This window comes from Ambystoma mexicanum, chromosome 3p, assembly GCF_040938575.1.
Source record: "Ambystoma mexicanum isolate Mex_15411 chromosome 3p, UKY_AmexF1_1, whole genome shotgun sequence".
NCBI classification, from domain to species: Eukaryota; Metazoa; Chordata; class Amphibia; order Caudata; family Ambystomatidae; genus Ambystoma; species Ambystoma mexicanum.
Window position 1 is genome coordinate 363,944,221 of NC_090925.1, and position 13,129 is coordinate 363,957,349.

Here is a 13,129-nt window from a genome sequence, read left to right on the forward strand (position 1 = left end):
GGAAGGCATCAAAGAAGAAGGCCTTGTTCTAACCTCAATGGAAAATGAACATGAAGCAATGAAATTCATCCAGTATGAATGTCCTCAGGCTTTCATCTCCGATTCACAATCTATTTCGCGATCTAAAACTAATGAGGTTGGAAATGGAGCTATTAATGAACTTCTGATTAAAGCAGGCATTTCACATGACCTCCCGTGGCTTGCTCCAATGCTCAACTCTTTCTTCAAATCTAAGGACTCATCGTCCACATCGTAGCTGCCTATAAAAACGTCCCTATCTTTTCAATCTTGAAACTCGTGTGGATTCCTCAATCTTATAAAATGGCATTCAACGTTAGACTGACTTAATCGCCCATCAATAACAATGATCCAAGAAACTTTGAAAACCACTGCCTTTTCTCTACCTGATTATACAACGTATTGCATCCCTGCCATACGAACTTCCGTTGTTCGTCCCTCCGGAGGTATCTTGATAGCAGTAGACAATGCCTTAATGTTCAATTCAAAAATTGTTTGGACGGCTAACAACCTGCTTGCGATACTGTTAGAGACAAATATCCATGGGTATTGCTACTTAATTGTTATTACAATTTATTGGAATCCGGTCCATACTTCGATCGAAGAGATGATTGATATAGTTGAGAACTGTTTAGAATCCATAACCCATGAATACGAAAACATTGAAATAATACTAGGTGGAGACTTTAACTGTGATTGTAGGACTAACAATGAGCTTAGCGGCTCTATAAGAAACTCACTATCGAAACGTAGAGGCACAATATGGAGGACCTTTTTAAAAGACTGGGATCTGGATATTATTCCACCTGATCAAAAATCAAATTGGACCACATGGTCAAGGGATGCAAAAACCTCCACGATCGACTTTATATTTGTCACTCACAGCTTGCTTATAACATCACTACCCTTAAAAATCATGAAGATGCCATTCGGGGATCACGCACAGCTATTGAGCAATCTAAAACTCAACTTCTCCATCACAGCAGTTGACCCTTCTAATATGCTGTGCGAAATAGATTGTCCACAAATGTCCCTTAGATGGACTCAAGCTCTATGCAAACAATTCATACAATATGTAAAGTTGGCTATTGCCAACCGCAACATTATTGAAGGAATTTCTGTGAATGCCATCGAACAGCTTTATGCTGAAATAATCCATGCAGCACTACTACACTTTAGCAAAAAAAAAAGTACTGTCATCAAAATTCGGCACCTATTTGACCCCCTCTGTAAAACACAGAAGCGAGAAAAAAATAAGGCCCTAAGAGCTCTGGAAAAAAAACAACAAACTCCCCCGTGAAATGTATTTAACACAGCGAAATCGTATTGTAGCTTCATACAAACAAAATCTAAAACAGATAAGGATACGAAGAAACAATGAGCTTAATTGCAATCTTATTAGAGCTATAACAGCTCACGACACACGAACCATCTGGCAAACAATTAAAAGCAATAACGCTCAAGTGTCGCTCTTAATGCCCAACGCTATATCTGAAATCACCTGGCGCTCCTATATCACAAACAAATTTCGGACACCAGACCAATTTTTGAATATTTCCACTACTGCGCTAATATATCAAGATCTTCCACGTTTAAACTGGACCATTGCCGATCATTAGTGGGCTATATCCAAACTTACCTATTCTAGATCAGCTGGTCCTGATGGCTTCCCTCTATGCCTATACAAAGCGGACCCGGATCTATGGGCAATGATCGTAAATATCAAATTTCAGGCCATTCTTAATTCAGGAATAATTCCTGCTTCATGGCTTTCGGCTAACATCATACCGATATTTAAAAAGGGAGATGCTGCCCTGCCACAACTACCGGCCCATTGCCTTAATTAACACTGTACCGAAACTATTTGCAATTCTCCTTCTTCACGATCTCGAAAAACATATCGAAGTGCACAAACTATACTCCAAATACCAAACTGGGTTCAGGAAAGGAATGAGCACCTCGCTTAATGCCATGATAATGGCATTTGCCATCGCAGGAGCAAAAAAAACATCATCAAATCCGGTTTACATCGCCCTCATCGATATGTCCTCAGCCTTCGACACTGTGATACGGAACCTATTGTGGGCAAAACTAACTGAAATGGGAATTCCTCCGGTGCCAATTTATTGGTTCCTAGCCCTAAACACCAATACTTCTTAGAAAATCAAGCTTGCACAACTAAACCTATCACCACTGAAATAGGCTTAAAGCAAGGTTGCAACTTAGCCGCTACCTTTTTCAACTTATATCTTGCAGATCTTGACAAAGGATGGGATGCAAAAAACCTGTTCTCTGTGAAAATCGGCCTTATTCGTTTAAAATGGTTCGCCTTCGCAGATGATATCCTACTAATTGATCCCACTCCGGCAGGTCTTCAAATGAAACTATGGTTATTTGAAGAATTTGCAATAGCACATAACTTAACGCCCAATCCTGCTAAAACAGCAGTAATGAAATTTGGCGTCCAGAAGCGAACTGGAAAGTTCCAATGGCATATTATGCAAACCACCATCCCCTCTATTGTAGAAATGATCTACCTAGGGTATTACTTATCAGAGAAACATTCCATCAAATTGTGGACTGACTATCTAAATAATAAAATTAGACCATTCACATCGCAGTTAAAAGTAATACATGCGAAATACTGCAAGTTTTCACTAACTCCTCTTATCAAGTTTTTTACGTTGAAAATTGAAAGCGTTATCCTCTATTCGCTTGATATATGTCTGGTTGAAATGGGTATGATCTTGGACCAACTGCAAGGGACAGCCTTGAAACGTGCTATGTCGCTTCCAATGTCACTACCCAACCCAGTTCTAAGGCATGAGTTGGGCCTAGTAGCGTTATCCACTCGCTTGAAATGGCGACTCCTAACAAATTTTGCGAAAATAAGCTATCCTAGGGTGAATTCCCTATATGTTGAAATGAAGCAAACAATTAATCTAATGCCAACGACCTCGATGTTCCAATATTTGACAAAAATACATGTTATTCTCAATGAGGCCAATATAACAGTGGATGATGTTCATACTAGACCTGCATATGCTAAAAAAAAGCTGTTTGAACTTGATTGGAGCATAACCATCAATCAAATAGGATCTTATAAACTCTATAAGGAATATTACCTATTCACACGAAAACGTATACCGAGATATGATCACATTGTGTTATTTCCTTTTAACCATACCCGTAAGGTCTTTCTACGGTTCAAATTTAATCTGTTAGATACCAAAGAAAGAACTTCGAATTGGGCTAGTTACAAGATGAACATTGTAAATAAGCATTGCAGGTTTCCTACGTGCACTGAAACTATCGAAACACTAAAGCATCTGATTTTATACTGCCCTCATTTTAAACATCAAAGAACTGTTTTACTTATGGAATTTGTAAACATCAATTTCGTTGATTGTTTAATATTTCTTTGGGCCAGAATGATGCAAGGCAATCATAAACCTCTTATATATGCCTTAACAAGTCTATGTAAATCAATAGAAAAGGAACTAGACAACTATGCTAACATCATTGCTTGACAAACTAAACAAGCTAACTCATCAATTCAGGCGAAGTGATATACTATCGATGTTACATTCCAAACCTGTGCATGTTTGTGTCTTTATTCCTTACCTTTTTTGTTTCCTTTTTTCTTTTTTGCAAAGTCAAACCTTGTCTCTTGTTATAGGCAATGTTTTATAATGAAACTTTTATTGAATGATGATTTTAAATTTTGGTGTTAAGTATATTGCAATGTTTATTTAACATTTTTATTTAACATTTTTATTTAACATTTCTATTTTGTAAAGATTTTGTTACCTTGTAATAGAATTAAGCACAAATAAAACGATAAAAAAAAAATATATTTTGGTTTTAAAAATTGTCAGGTTTGGAAATGTGATTTATGTACTTTGCAAGTCAGTTTTATAAAATGAGTGATTGTTTTAGTACATGGTAAGAGCTGGAAAGGAAAGTGTTCAAATGCAGAAAATGCAGAGTTGACACAAATCCCAGCTTCACCCCATAAAGCAATATGTGATCCTGGGCATCTCATTTAATCTTGTATTGCCTAACCTCTGTGTTGCCAGTCCCTAAACCTTTCAAAATTGTCAGACCCTCAGTGTGAGTTCCTTCTCAGGGTATGATCTTCATAAAAGCCTCACTCATGGTTTCACTGGCGATAGGCTTGCTTCCACTATAATAGTGAGCATTGATATACTGCACATCACAGGCACTTGTTCCCCTGAGCTCTAATGGCAACGCTATTTGAAAACCATGTCCCACTTCTAATCTCAGTCTGTCTGGATAAAGACACCTTCCTGGTAGCTGCTAATGCACCCACTATCCATGCTATGGTATGTGTAGCTTTCTCCTTCCATACAATTGGTCTACTCTATACATGCTTGAACACTTTTGCATTCTCTGAGTCAGCTAATGTGTGCTCTCTGCCTATTCTGGGTTACATGTACCTTTTACATACAGTACTGCATTAATACTATAGGCTGCATACCTTCCCGGGTGATATTGATAAAAAAAAGTAATAAACAAGGTAGGTATAGCCTGCCAGTCAGCGCTCCCTCAGAACCAGTCATACAATTCAAACTTTAGCTTGCTTGAGTAATTAAATCATTACAATGTAAGTAGAAATGTAAGTACAAGTATTTAATCACAAAAGTGAACACTGCACGCCAACACGTGTTTCAGCCCTCTCCGGGCCGTCCTCAGGGCGTATTGTTATTGAAATGATAGGTAACTGATAAGAAGCATTTATAATCCATGCCCATTTACATTAAAAAAATAAGTAACCATATTGTTGCGTTCAGCAAAAAAGTACAAAAATGAAATAAATCCATCGCAATTTGAATATAAACATGAGCCAAGTAAAATATATATAAAATATATATATATACAATGCAAAGGAGGAGAGAAAAAGGCAGACAAGGGTGAGGGGTCAGGGGAGAGAGGAGAGAAAATAATATTAACAAATTAGATGTGAGTTGGTATTGTACATACACTCATTGTTAAGTTACAAATTACTAATTATTAAAACCTGTATGTAGAACTGGTTATTAGCAAAGCCAGGTTGTTGCATCTTATAGACAGAGTGGACAGTCCATTAATAGGGCGTACCTGATTTTTGTAAATTGAGAAAGTAACAGAATCAATCAGTCTCCAATGGATATATTTTCTGGTGCCTGTAAAAATATATAAATATGTGTTGTAGCCTTATGGGTACACTGCGTTCTGGAATATAATTGCAACTCCAGCTACGAAATTCTCAAGTGACAGTCTCTGCAAAACGGTGGTGTTTGTTCGCTTACCTAAGGTGAGGTAACTTGTTTATAACCCAATGGAAAGTTTGCTGGATAGTCCTGGCGTCTTGATTATACGAGCAAATTCTGTTTTGACAAATAAGGTACATGAAGGAATGTTGTGAGAAGTGCAGGGTAGGACTTAATAATTAGAAAGATAACTGTTAAACGAAGCGCTTACCTTTAAACGCCTGAATGCGTGTGCAGCACGGCGATTTCTGCCGGCTGTCTGCAGCTCCCAGGAAAGAATGTGGGTGCGGCTGTGCTAGCCTATAGCTGCTCAGCCAGGCTGTTTAATAGCTATGGTCATGTGACCGTCCTGTTGCTGTTGCCTAGCGACTTAGTAGGTGTCAGGGGAGTACTCGGGTTTGTAAGAGAATCTAGCGAGATCTAGCGAAAGCGCTGTAACCGTAATTAATGCAGGTGCTCCTTTACTTACGAGCATTGGGAGACAGGAGTATGTTTGAACAGGTTCAAACAGAGCTATTTAAATTCTTACATTTGCGCTGCTTAATTAACGTAATATGGGATTCGAGGATACGTGATATGTAAATAATTTCACATACCGATTAAATGAAGATTATCGAATATATACAAATGAATATGCACGCTAGGACTCCTAAATTATTTTAAAGTCCTGCTGAATGGGTTTTAATTGGTGATAATATACTTGTCAGGTCAATTTGTTGAAATTGGGCAAACTAACTGCATTAGTGTAAAGCCAGCGAGAGTTACAGAAAACACTGTTGTTGTTTATACATTGGTTGCTATGAGAGCGACAATAATGAGATTGTAACGCTCACCTGATTCCCGCAGAGGCGCCGGTCTTGACTGGGTGAATGCCGTATCTTCAAAGGTGATGTGTACACACGGTTGGCTCTTTGGGCTGGACCTCTGTGCACTGTATGTCTGACTCGAAGAGTAAGATGTCTTAGGTAAGTGAACGCCGAGCTCTCCATCTGCCTCGGGGCAGGGTGCCGTAACCAGTTTCTTCACTGGATAAGGGTGCAGGCCTCTTGACCTCAGAGGACTGCTGTCCATCGTTAACTGCACGAACGGTAAGTTCTGGGAACTTCAAATGTCTTAAAAGTCTTTTGTAATGATATCTCTTGTTTTGCAGGGTTCCGGCGATGGCGGATGGCGGGCTGATGAGAGTTGAGGATCGAACCCGCGTGAGGAATCGAAGCGCCTGGAAGCACGTAAGTAAGCGCTTGTAGCCTGCTTCACGATGCGCACTAACTGTCCCTTTTATCTTGCAGGTACAAGTTCGGAGCTTTAGAGAAGCTGAAGGGTGCTGGAATACCCACTGGATTCGGCGTGGGAAGGAGTAATGGCACGTGAGTAATAAAGTTGCCCAATGTCTTTAAACGCACCTTCTTTTGTCTTTCAGATGCGGGATGCAGCGCCGAAGGCCTCCGGAGCGTGCAAAGAGCTGTTAAGCTTTTGTCTTTCAGATGCCGGAATGCAGCGCGAGGCGTTGGTGACAGCCGATGGACCAGGTAAGAGATGCGCTGCCACTGAAGACCGTAGTGCTAACCTGTTCTTTCTTTGTCTTTACAGGTGCTGCTGAAGACTGGATTCCAGGATGGTAAGCCTTTGTTCCCTTAGGCCCAGGATCAGAAGCAGAAGACACGATGAGCGTTCTGCTGCAGAGAATGCAGAATAACACAAAGCAAGATTCATCCATCGGGTGTGGTTTAAATAGCCTCCTGTAGTGCTTAGGTGTCTCCTTCCACAGCCACGCCTAGGTAAGAAAAGAGTTCCTGCTTTCCAGAAGAGTTCCAGTGTTCTGAACCTAGGGAGTGGCTCCTGCCCCACCCAACAGGAAAAGTAGTCCCAAACAGAAGAGGATCAGGGGTTCAACTGGCAGGTAAGTAAGCAGCATGGTCTGCTGCAGGTAAGTCCACCCAAGCATTATGAGCCCGGCGCTTCCAGCGCTGGGACTGGGCATCTTTATGAGCCTGGTGCCACTGGCGCCAGGACAGGGTCCAAAAGGTCCCAATTGGGACTGGCTGGCACTCGGAACCGGGGTTATGGGTCTGCTTCCAAGGGAGTCGGGCAAGTCCTGATCTTTTGGAAGCAGAGATCATGACAGCACCCCCCCTCAAGGCCCCTCCCAAACCGGGCTTCTCCGGGGTTTGGGCTTGTTAGGAAATGTTCGATGAAATCTTTTGATTAGACGAGGCGCGTGGACATATTCTGCAGGTTCCCAGGATCTTTCTTGGGGACCGTAGCCTTTCCAGTCAATCAGGTAAAATAGTTTAGATTTGGAGATCTTGGAATCCAGGATGCTTTTGACTTCAAACTCGAGTTCTCCATTAACTATAATAGGTTTTGGAGATGTAGTTAGTCGGGTTTGAGGTTGCACGGGTTTTAATAGAGAGACGTGGAAGACCGGATGTATCTTCATGTGAGGGGGCAAGTCCAACTTGACCGCTACTGGATTTACTATGGTAGTGATGGAATAGGGACCAAGGTATCTTGGGTTGAATGTGCGTGGTCCTTTTAGAGGTAGATATTTAACCAGACTTGATCTCCTACTTGATATTGGGGGGCTTCCTTCCGATGTTGGTCTGCTCCTTTCTTGTATTGTTCTTTAGCCCTTTGAAGGTGAGAAACGGCTTCCTTAAAGGCTTGGGTGATTGTAGAATGCAGGTGGTCTACTGCTGGTGTTCCAAGATCTTGGAGTGGATCTAACTCCGAGGTTCGAGGGTGACTACCGTATAAAAGAAAAAACGGGGTCTTCCCAGTTCCCGAGTGGACAGAGTTTTTGTAGGCATATTCGGCTATCCAAAGGATATCTTTCCAAGTTTTTTCAGTTTGTTGTAGCATGCAGCGCAAATACTGTTCCAGAGTTTGATTGGTCCTCTCGGTTTGTCCGTCGGTTTGAGGGTGGTGGCTGGTCGAAAGTCTCACATCAATTTGAGCCGACCGACAGCAACTTCGCCAAAAATGAGAAATAAATTGACTACCTTGATCCGAAATTAGAACTGAAGGAAAACCGTGCAGTCGGACGATGTTTTCGAGAAATTCTCGGGCCAGAGTTGCTGCTGTTGGTAAGCCTTTGAGTGGAATGAAATGCGCCATCTTGGAGAATAGGTCCACGATTACTAGGATCGTATTGTATCCGGAGCATGGAGGTAGATCGGTGATGAAGTCCATAGAAAGCGTATGCCAAGGGCGAGGCGGGATGTCAATAGGGCGTAAGAGGCCGGCTGGTTTTTCCTTTTGACTCTTGTTTTGGGCGCATACTCCACAGGACATTATAAAGTCTCTGATATCTTTTTTCCAAGACGGCCACCAGAAGTAGCGCTTGATCTTTTCCGAGGTCTTGGTCATACCGGGATGTCCTTCCATTAAAGAATCGTGATAACAAGAGATTACCTTTTTCTGTAAATCTGTGCTGGGCAGGTATAACCGTTCTTGGAAATATAATAGGTTGTCCTTCACCGTAAAGTCCTTTCCCTGCAGATGCCAATTCTGTATGTCTGCTGGAGTTACCAGTAGCCTGGCTTTATCCTTAACTTCCTCTATGGATTGTGTGGCGATTACACCTAGAATTCTTTGTTCGGGAATGATAGGTACAGGTTTAGGATTGATCAAATGTTCTTCCACTCCCATCCGAGAAAGGGCATCAGCTTTACCGTTTTTTGTACCAGGTCGATAGGTAATTATGAAGTCAAACTCGGCAAAGAATAGTGCCCAACGGAGTTGCCTAGAGGTTTGAGCTTTTGCGGTTTTCAAATATTGCAGGTTTCGGTGATCTGTAATCACAGTAACGGTGTGTCGGGCCCCCAGAAGATAATGCCGCCAAGCCTTAAAGGCGGACTTGATAGCTAGAAGTTCCTTATCAGTAATAGTGTAATTGATTTCAGGAGGCGAGAATTTGCGGGACCAAAATGCCACGGGATGCAACTGATTGGTTACTGGGTCCTTTCGTGATAGAACTGCCCCCATGGCAAGGCTCGAAGCATCAGTTTCAACGATGTAGGGGAGTTCTGGGCGAGGATGTTTTAAGATCGGTGCAGAGATAAATCTAGTCTTCAAATTCTGGAAAGCTTGTTCCGCCTCGGTAGACCATTCAAAACGTTTGTTTTTCTTTAACAAGACGGTGACGGGCTGGACTATTCGAGAGAATTCGGGGATAAACCTGCGGTAAAAGTTAGCGAAGCCTAACATGCTTTGAACACCTTTTACGGAGGATGGCGATGGCCATTTGAGAATTGCATCGACCTTCTTTGAATCCATACGCACTCCGCTAGGTGATAATATGAATCCCAAGAATTCAACTTCAGTCACGTTGAAAACACATTTTTCCAACTTAGCGAAAAGTTTGTGTTGACGCAATCTCTCGAGGACCATTTTCACGTGTTTCCGATGTTCAGTTTCCGATGAAGAATAAACGAGGATGTCGTCAATGTAAACAACAACACACACATCTATGAGCTCTCTGAGGACATCGTTCATAAAATATTGAAAGGCGGCCGGGGCATTGCCAAGTCCGAAGGGCATGACCTGATATTCAAATAGCCCATACTTGGTGCGGAAGGCCGTCTTCCATTCATCGCCCTCTTTTACTCGTACCAAGTGGTAGGCTCCTCTAAGATCCAGCTTTGTATATATGCATGCTTTTCTGACTTGGTCCAGGAGTTCAGGGATCAAAGGTAACGGATACCTATTCTTAACAGTGATCTGGTTCAGGGCGCGATAATCTATACAAGTTCTAAGGTCCCCTTCTTTTTTTGGAACGAAGAACAAAGCTGAGGAAGCAGGGGACTTGGAAGGACGAATAAACCCATTCGCTAGGTATTGATCCAGGTATTGTCAGAGGTGAAGATTCTCAGGCTCGGTGAGGGCATAAATTCTACTACAAGGAGGAGTAGATCCAGGTATCAGGTCTATCTGGCAGTCATAAGACCTATGAGGAGGTAGAGAGTTAGCCTGATCCTTCCGGAAAACATCTTGGAATTCTAGGTATTCAGGAGGTAACTGGGGAGCCTCCGAGGAAATTGCTGCCAGTGCAACACCAGGTCGAGGGTGACAAGTAGAGACACATTCTGGAAACTGAACCGTTCTTGCTCGCCAATCGATCTGAGGATTGTGCTTCTCTAACCAAGGAATTCCTAGAAAAATCTGGAACTGAGGGGCCTTGATCACATCGAACACGATCTTCTCATGGTGTCCATCTTGACTTACTAGCGTCACTTCTTGGGTGGTATGCGTTACTGGTCCGGAGGCTATCTCTGTACCATCCACCGTAGTAATGACGTCCTTTACAGCCTTTGGACAAAGAGTCAGATTCATCCTCAAAACCATTTCATGATCCACATAATTGCCGATGGCACCGCTGTCGACGTAAGCTTCAATCGCATGTAATCGATCCGGATGTTCAGGGCTAATGAGGACCATAGGTATCACGAAATGCGAGGTCACGCAACTGGTTTTAACGCTCGGCAAGAGGACCTCTATTCTTGTCGGGCGAGGTCGTTTCCCTGCTCAGAGTTTGTGACCCTGGTAAATGCAGCTCCTACTGCCTTCTTGGCTGGTTTCACCGGACAGTCTCGAAGAAAGTGCCCCGAGTTTCCGCAATAGAGGCATAATTGCAGCTGTTTTCTCCTTTCCCGCTCCTTTTGTGTTAGTGGTCCTTTCAGGCCCCCTATTTGCATGGGTTCCCCGGAGTCTACTCCTTTGTTAGGAGTTGGTGGTTTGGAAAAATACTCGAGCATCAAACTTGGAACGATCGGCCTTCCTGTTCTGCAGTCTGTGGTCAATTTGAACGACTAAGTCAATATAGTCCGAACAGTCTTGCGGGGGATTCACTACTTGGGCTAACACATCTTTGAGCTCTCCACGTAGACCTCTATAAAACAGCGTAATCCTTTTGTCCTCAGGCCATCGAGTTTCCACTATCAGTCTGTTGAAAGACGCAATATAAGCCAAAAGGTCTTGATTACCCTGTCGCAATGAAAGGAGCTCATTGTCCAAGGCCTGCCCCTGTGAATGTCTTGCAAACAGTTTTTCCATACTGAGCTGAAAAGCTTGAAAATCATGGAGAACCGGATCATCTTGATTAACTAGAGGGATCGACCAGTCTGCCGCATTGCCACTAAGGTACGAAAGCACGAAAGCTACCTTAGCTTGATCAGTTGGAAAGTATGCTGGCCGGCATAAGAAGTGCAACCGGCACTGATTAATAAATACTGCAAACCTCTTTGGGTCACCAGAAAATCGTTCGGGCGGAGCCAGAGGTACATTCCCAGGTAGGTTGATCTGCACTGGGTTCGTAGAGGATGTTGAAGGAAGATTTGCCCCTGATGCGGGTAACGGAGTTTGTCCGGCTTGTGACTGTAGCAATTGTCTAGCGAGATCGTCTGTTCGCTCCTTGGAAATAATCAGTTCCCTTCTTAGAGCATTTGTTTCCTGACGGGCTGCATGCACTTCTGCTCTTAGTTCCCCAAGTAACTGGGCTAGCTGGTCGGTATCCGAGGTTTCCATAGCGCCTGGGTGGGAGTTTTGCGGTAGTCTTTGTGTTCTGTAACGCTCACCTGATTCCCGCAGAGGCGCCGGTCTTGACTGGGTGAATGCCATATCTTCAAAGGTGATGTGTAACACACGGTTGGCTCTTTGGGCTGGACCTCTGTGCACTGTATGTCTGACTCGAAGAGTAAGATGTCTTAGGTAAGTGAACGCCAAGCTCTCCATCTGCCTCGGGGCAGGGTGCCGTAACCAGTTTCTTCACTGGATAAGGGTGCAGGCCTCTTGACCTCAGAGGACTGCTGTCCGTCGTTAACTGCACGAACGGTAAGTTCTGGGCACTTCAAATGTCTTAAAAGTCTTTTGTAATGATATCTCTTGTTTTGCAGGGTCCCGGCGATGGCGGATGGCAGGCTGATGAGAGTTGAGGATCGAACCCGCGTGAGGAATCGAAGCGCCTGGAAACACGTAAGTAAGCGCTTGTAGCCTGCTTCACGATGCGCACTAACTGTCCCTTTTATCTTGCAGGTACAAGTTCGGAGCTTTAGAGAAGCTGAAGGGTGCTGGAATACCCACTGGATTCGGCGTGGGAAGGAGTAATGGCACGTGAGTAATAAAGTTGCACAATGTCTTTAAACGCACCTTCTTTTGTCTTTCAGATGCGGGATGCAGCGCCGAAGGCCTCCGGAGCGTGCAAAGAGCTGGTAAGCTTTTGTCTTTCAGATGCCGGAATGCAGTGCGAAGACCTCCGGAGCATGCGAAGAGTAGGTAAGCCTTTGTCTTTCAGATGCCGGAATGCAGCGCGAGGCGTTGGTGACAGCCGATGGACCAGGTAAGAGATGCGCTGCCACTGAAGACCGTAGTGCTAACCTGTTCTTTCTTTGTCTTTACAGGTGCTGCTGAAGACTGGATTCCAGGATGGTAAGCCTTTGTTCCCTTAGGCCCAGGTTCAGAAGCAGAAGACACGATGAGCGTTCTGCTGCAGAGAATGCAGAATAACACAAAGCAAGATTCATCCATCGGGTGTGGTTTAAATAGCCTCCTGTAGTGCTTAGGTGTCTCCTTCCACAGCCACGCCTAGGTAAGAAAAGAGTTCCTGCTTTCCAGAAGAGTTACAGTGTTCTGAACCTAGGGAGTGGCTCCTGCCCCACCCAACAGGAAAAGTAGTCCCAAACAGAAGAGGATCAGGGGTTCAACTGGCAGGTAAGTAAGCAGCATGGTCTGCCTCAGGTAAGTCCACCCAAGCATTATGAGCCCGGCGCTTCCAGCGCTGGGACTGGGCATCTTTATGAGCCTGGTGCCACTGGCGCCAGGACAGGGTCCAAAAGGTCCCA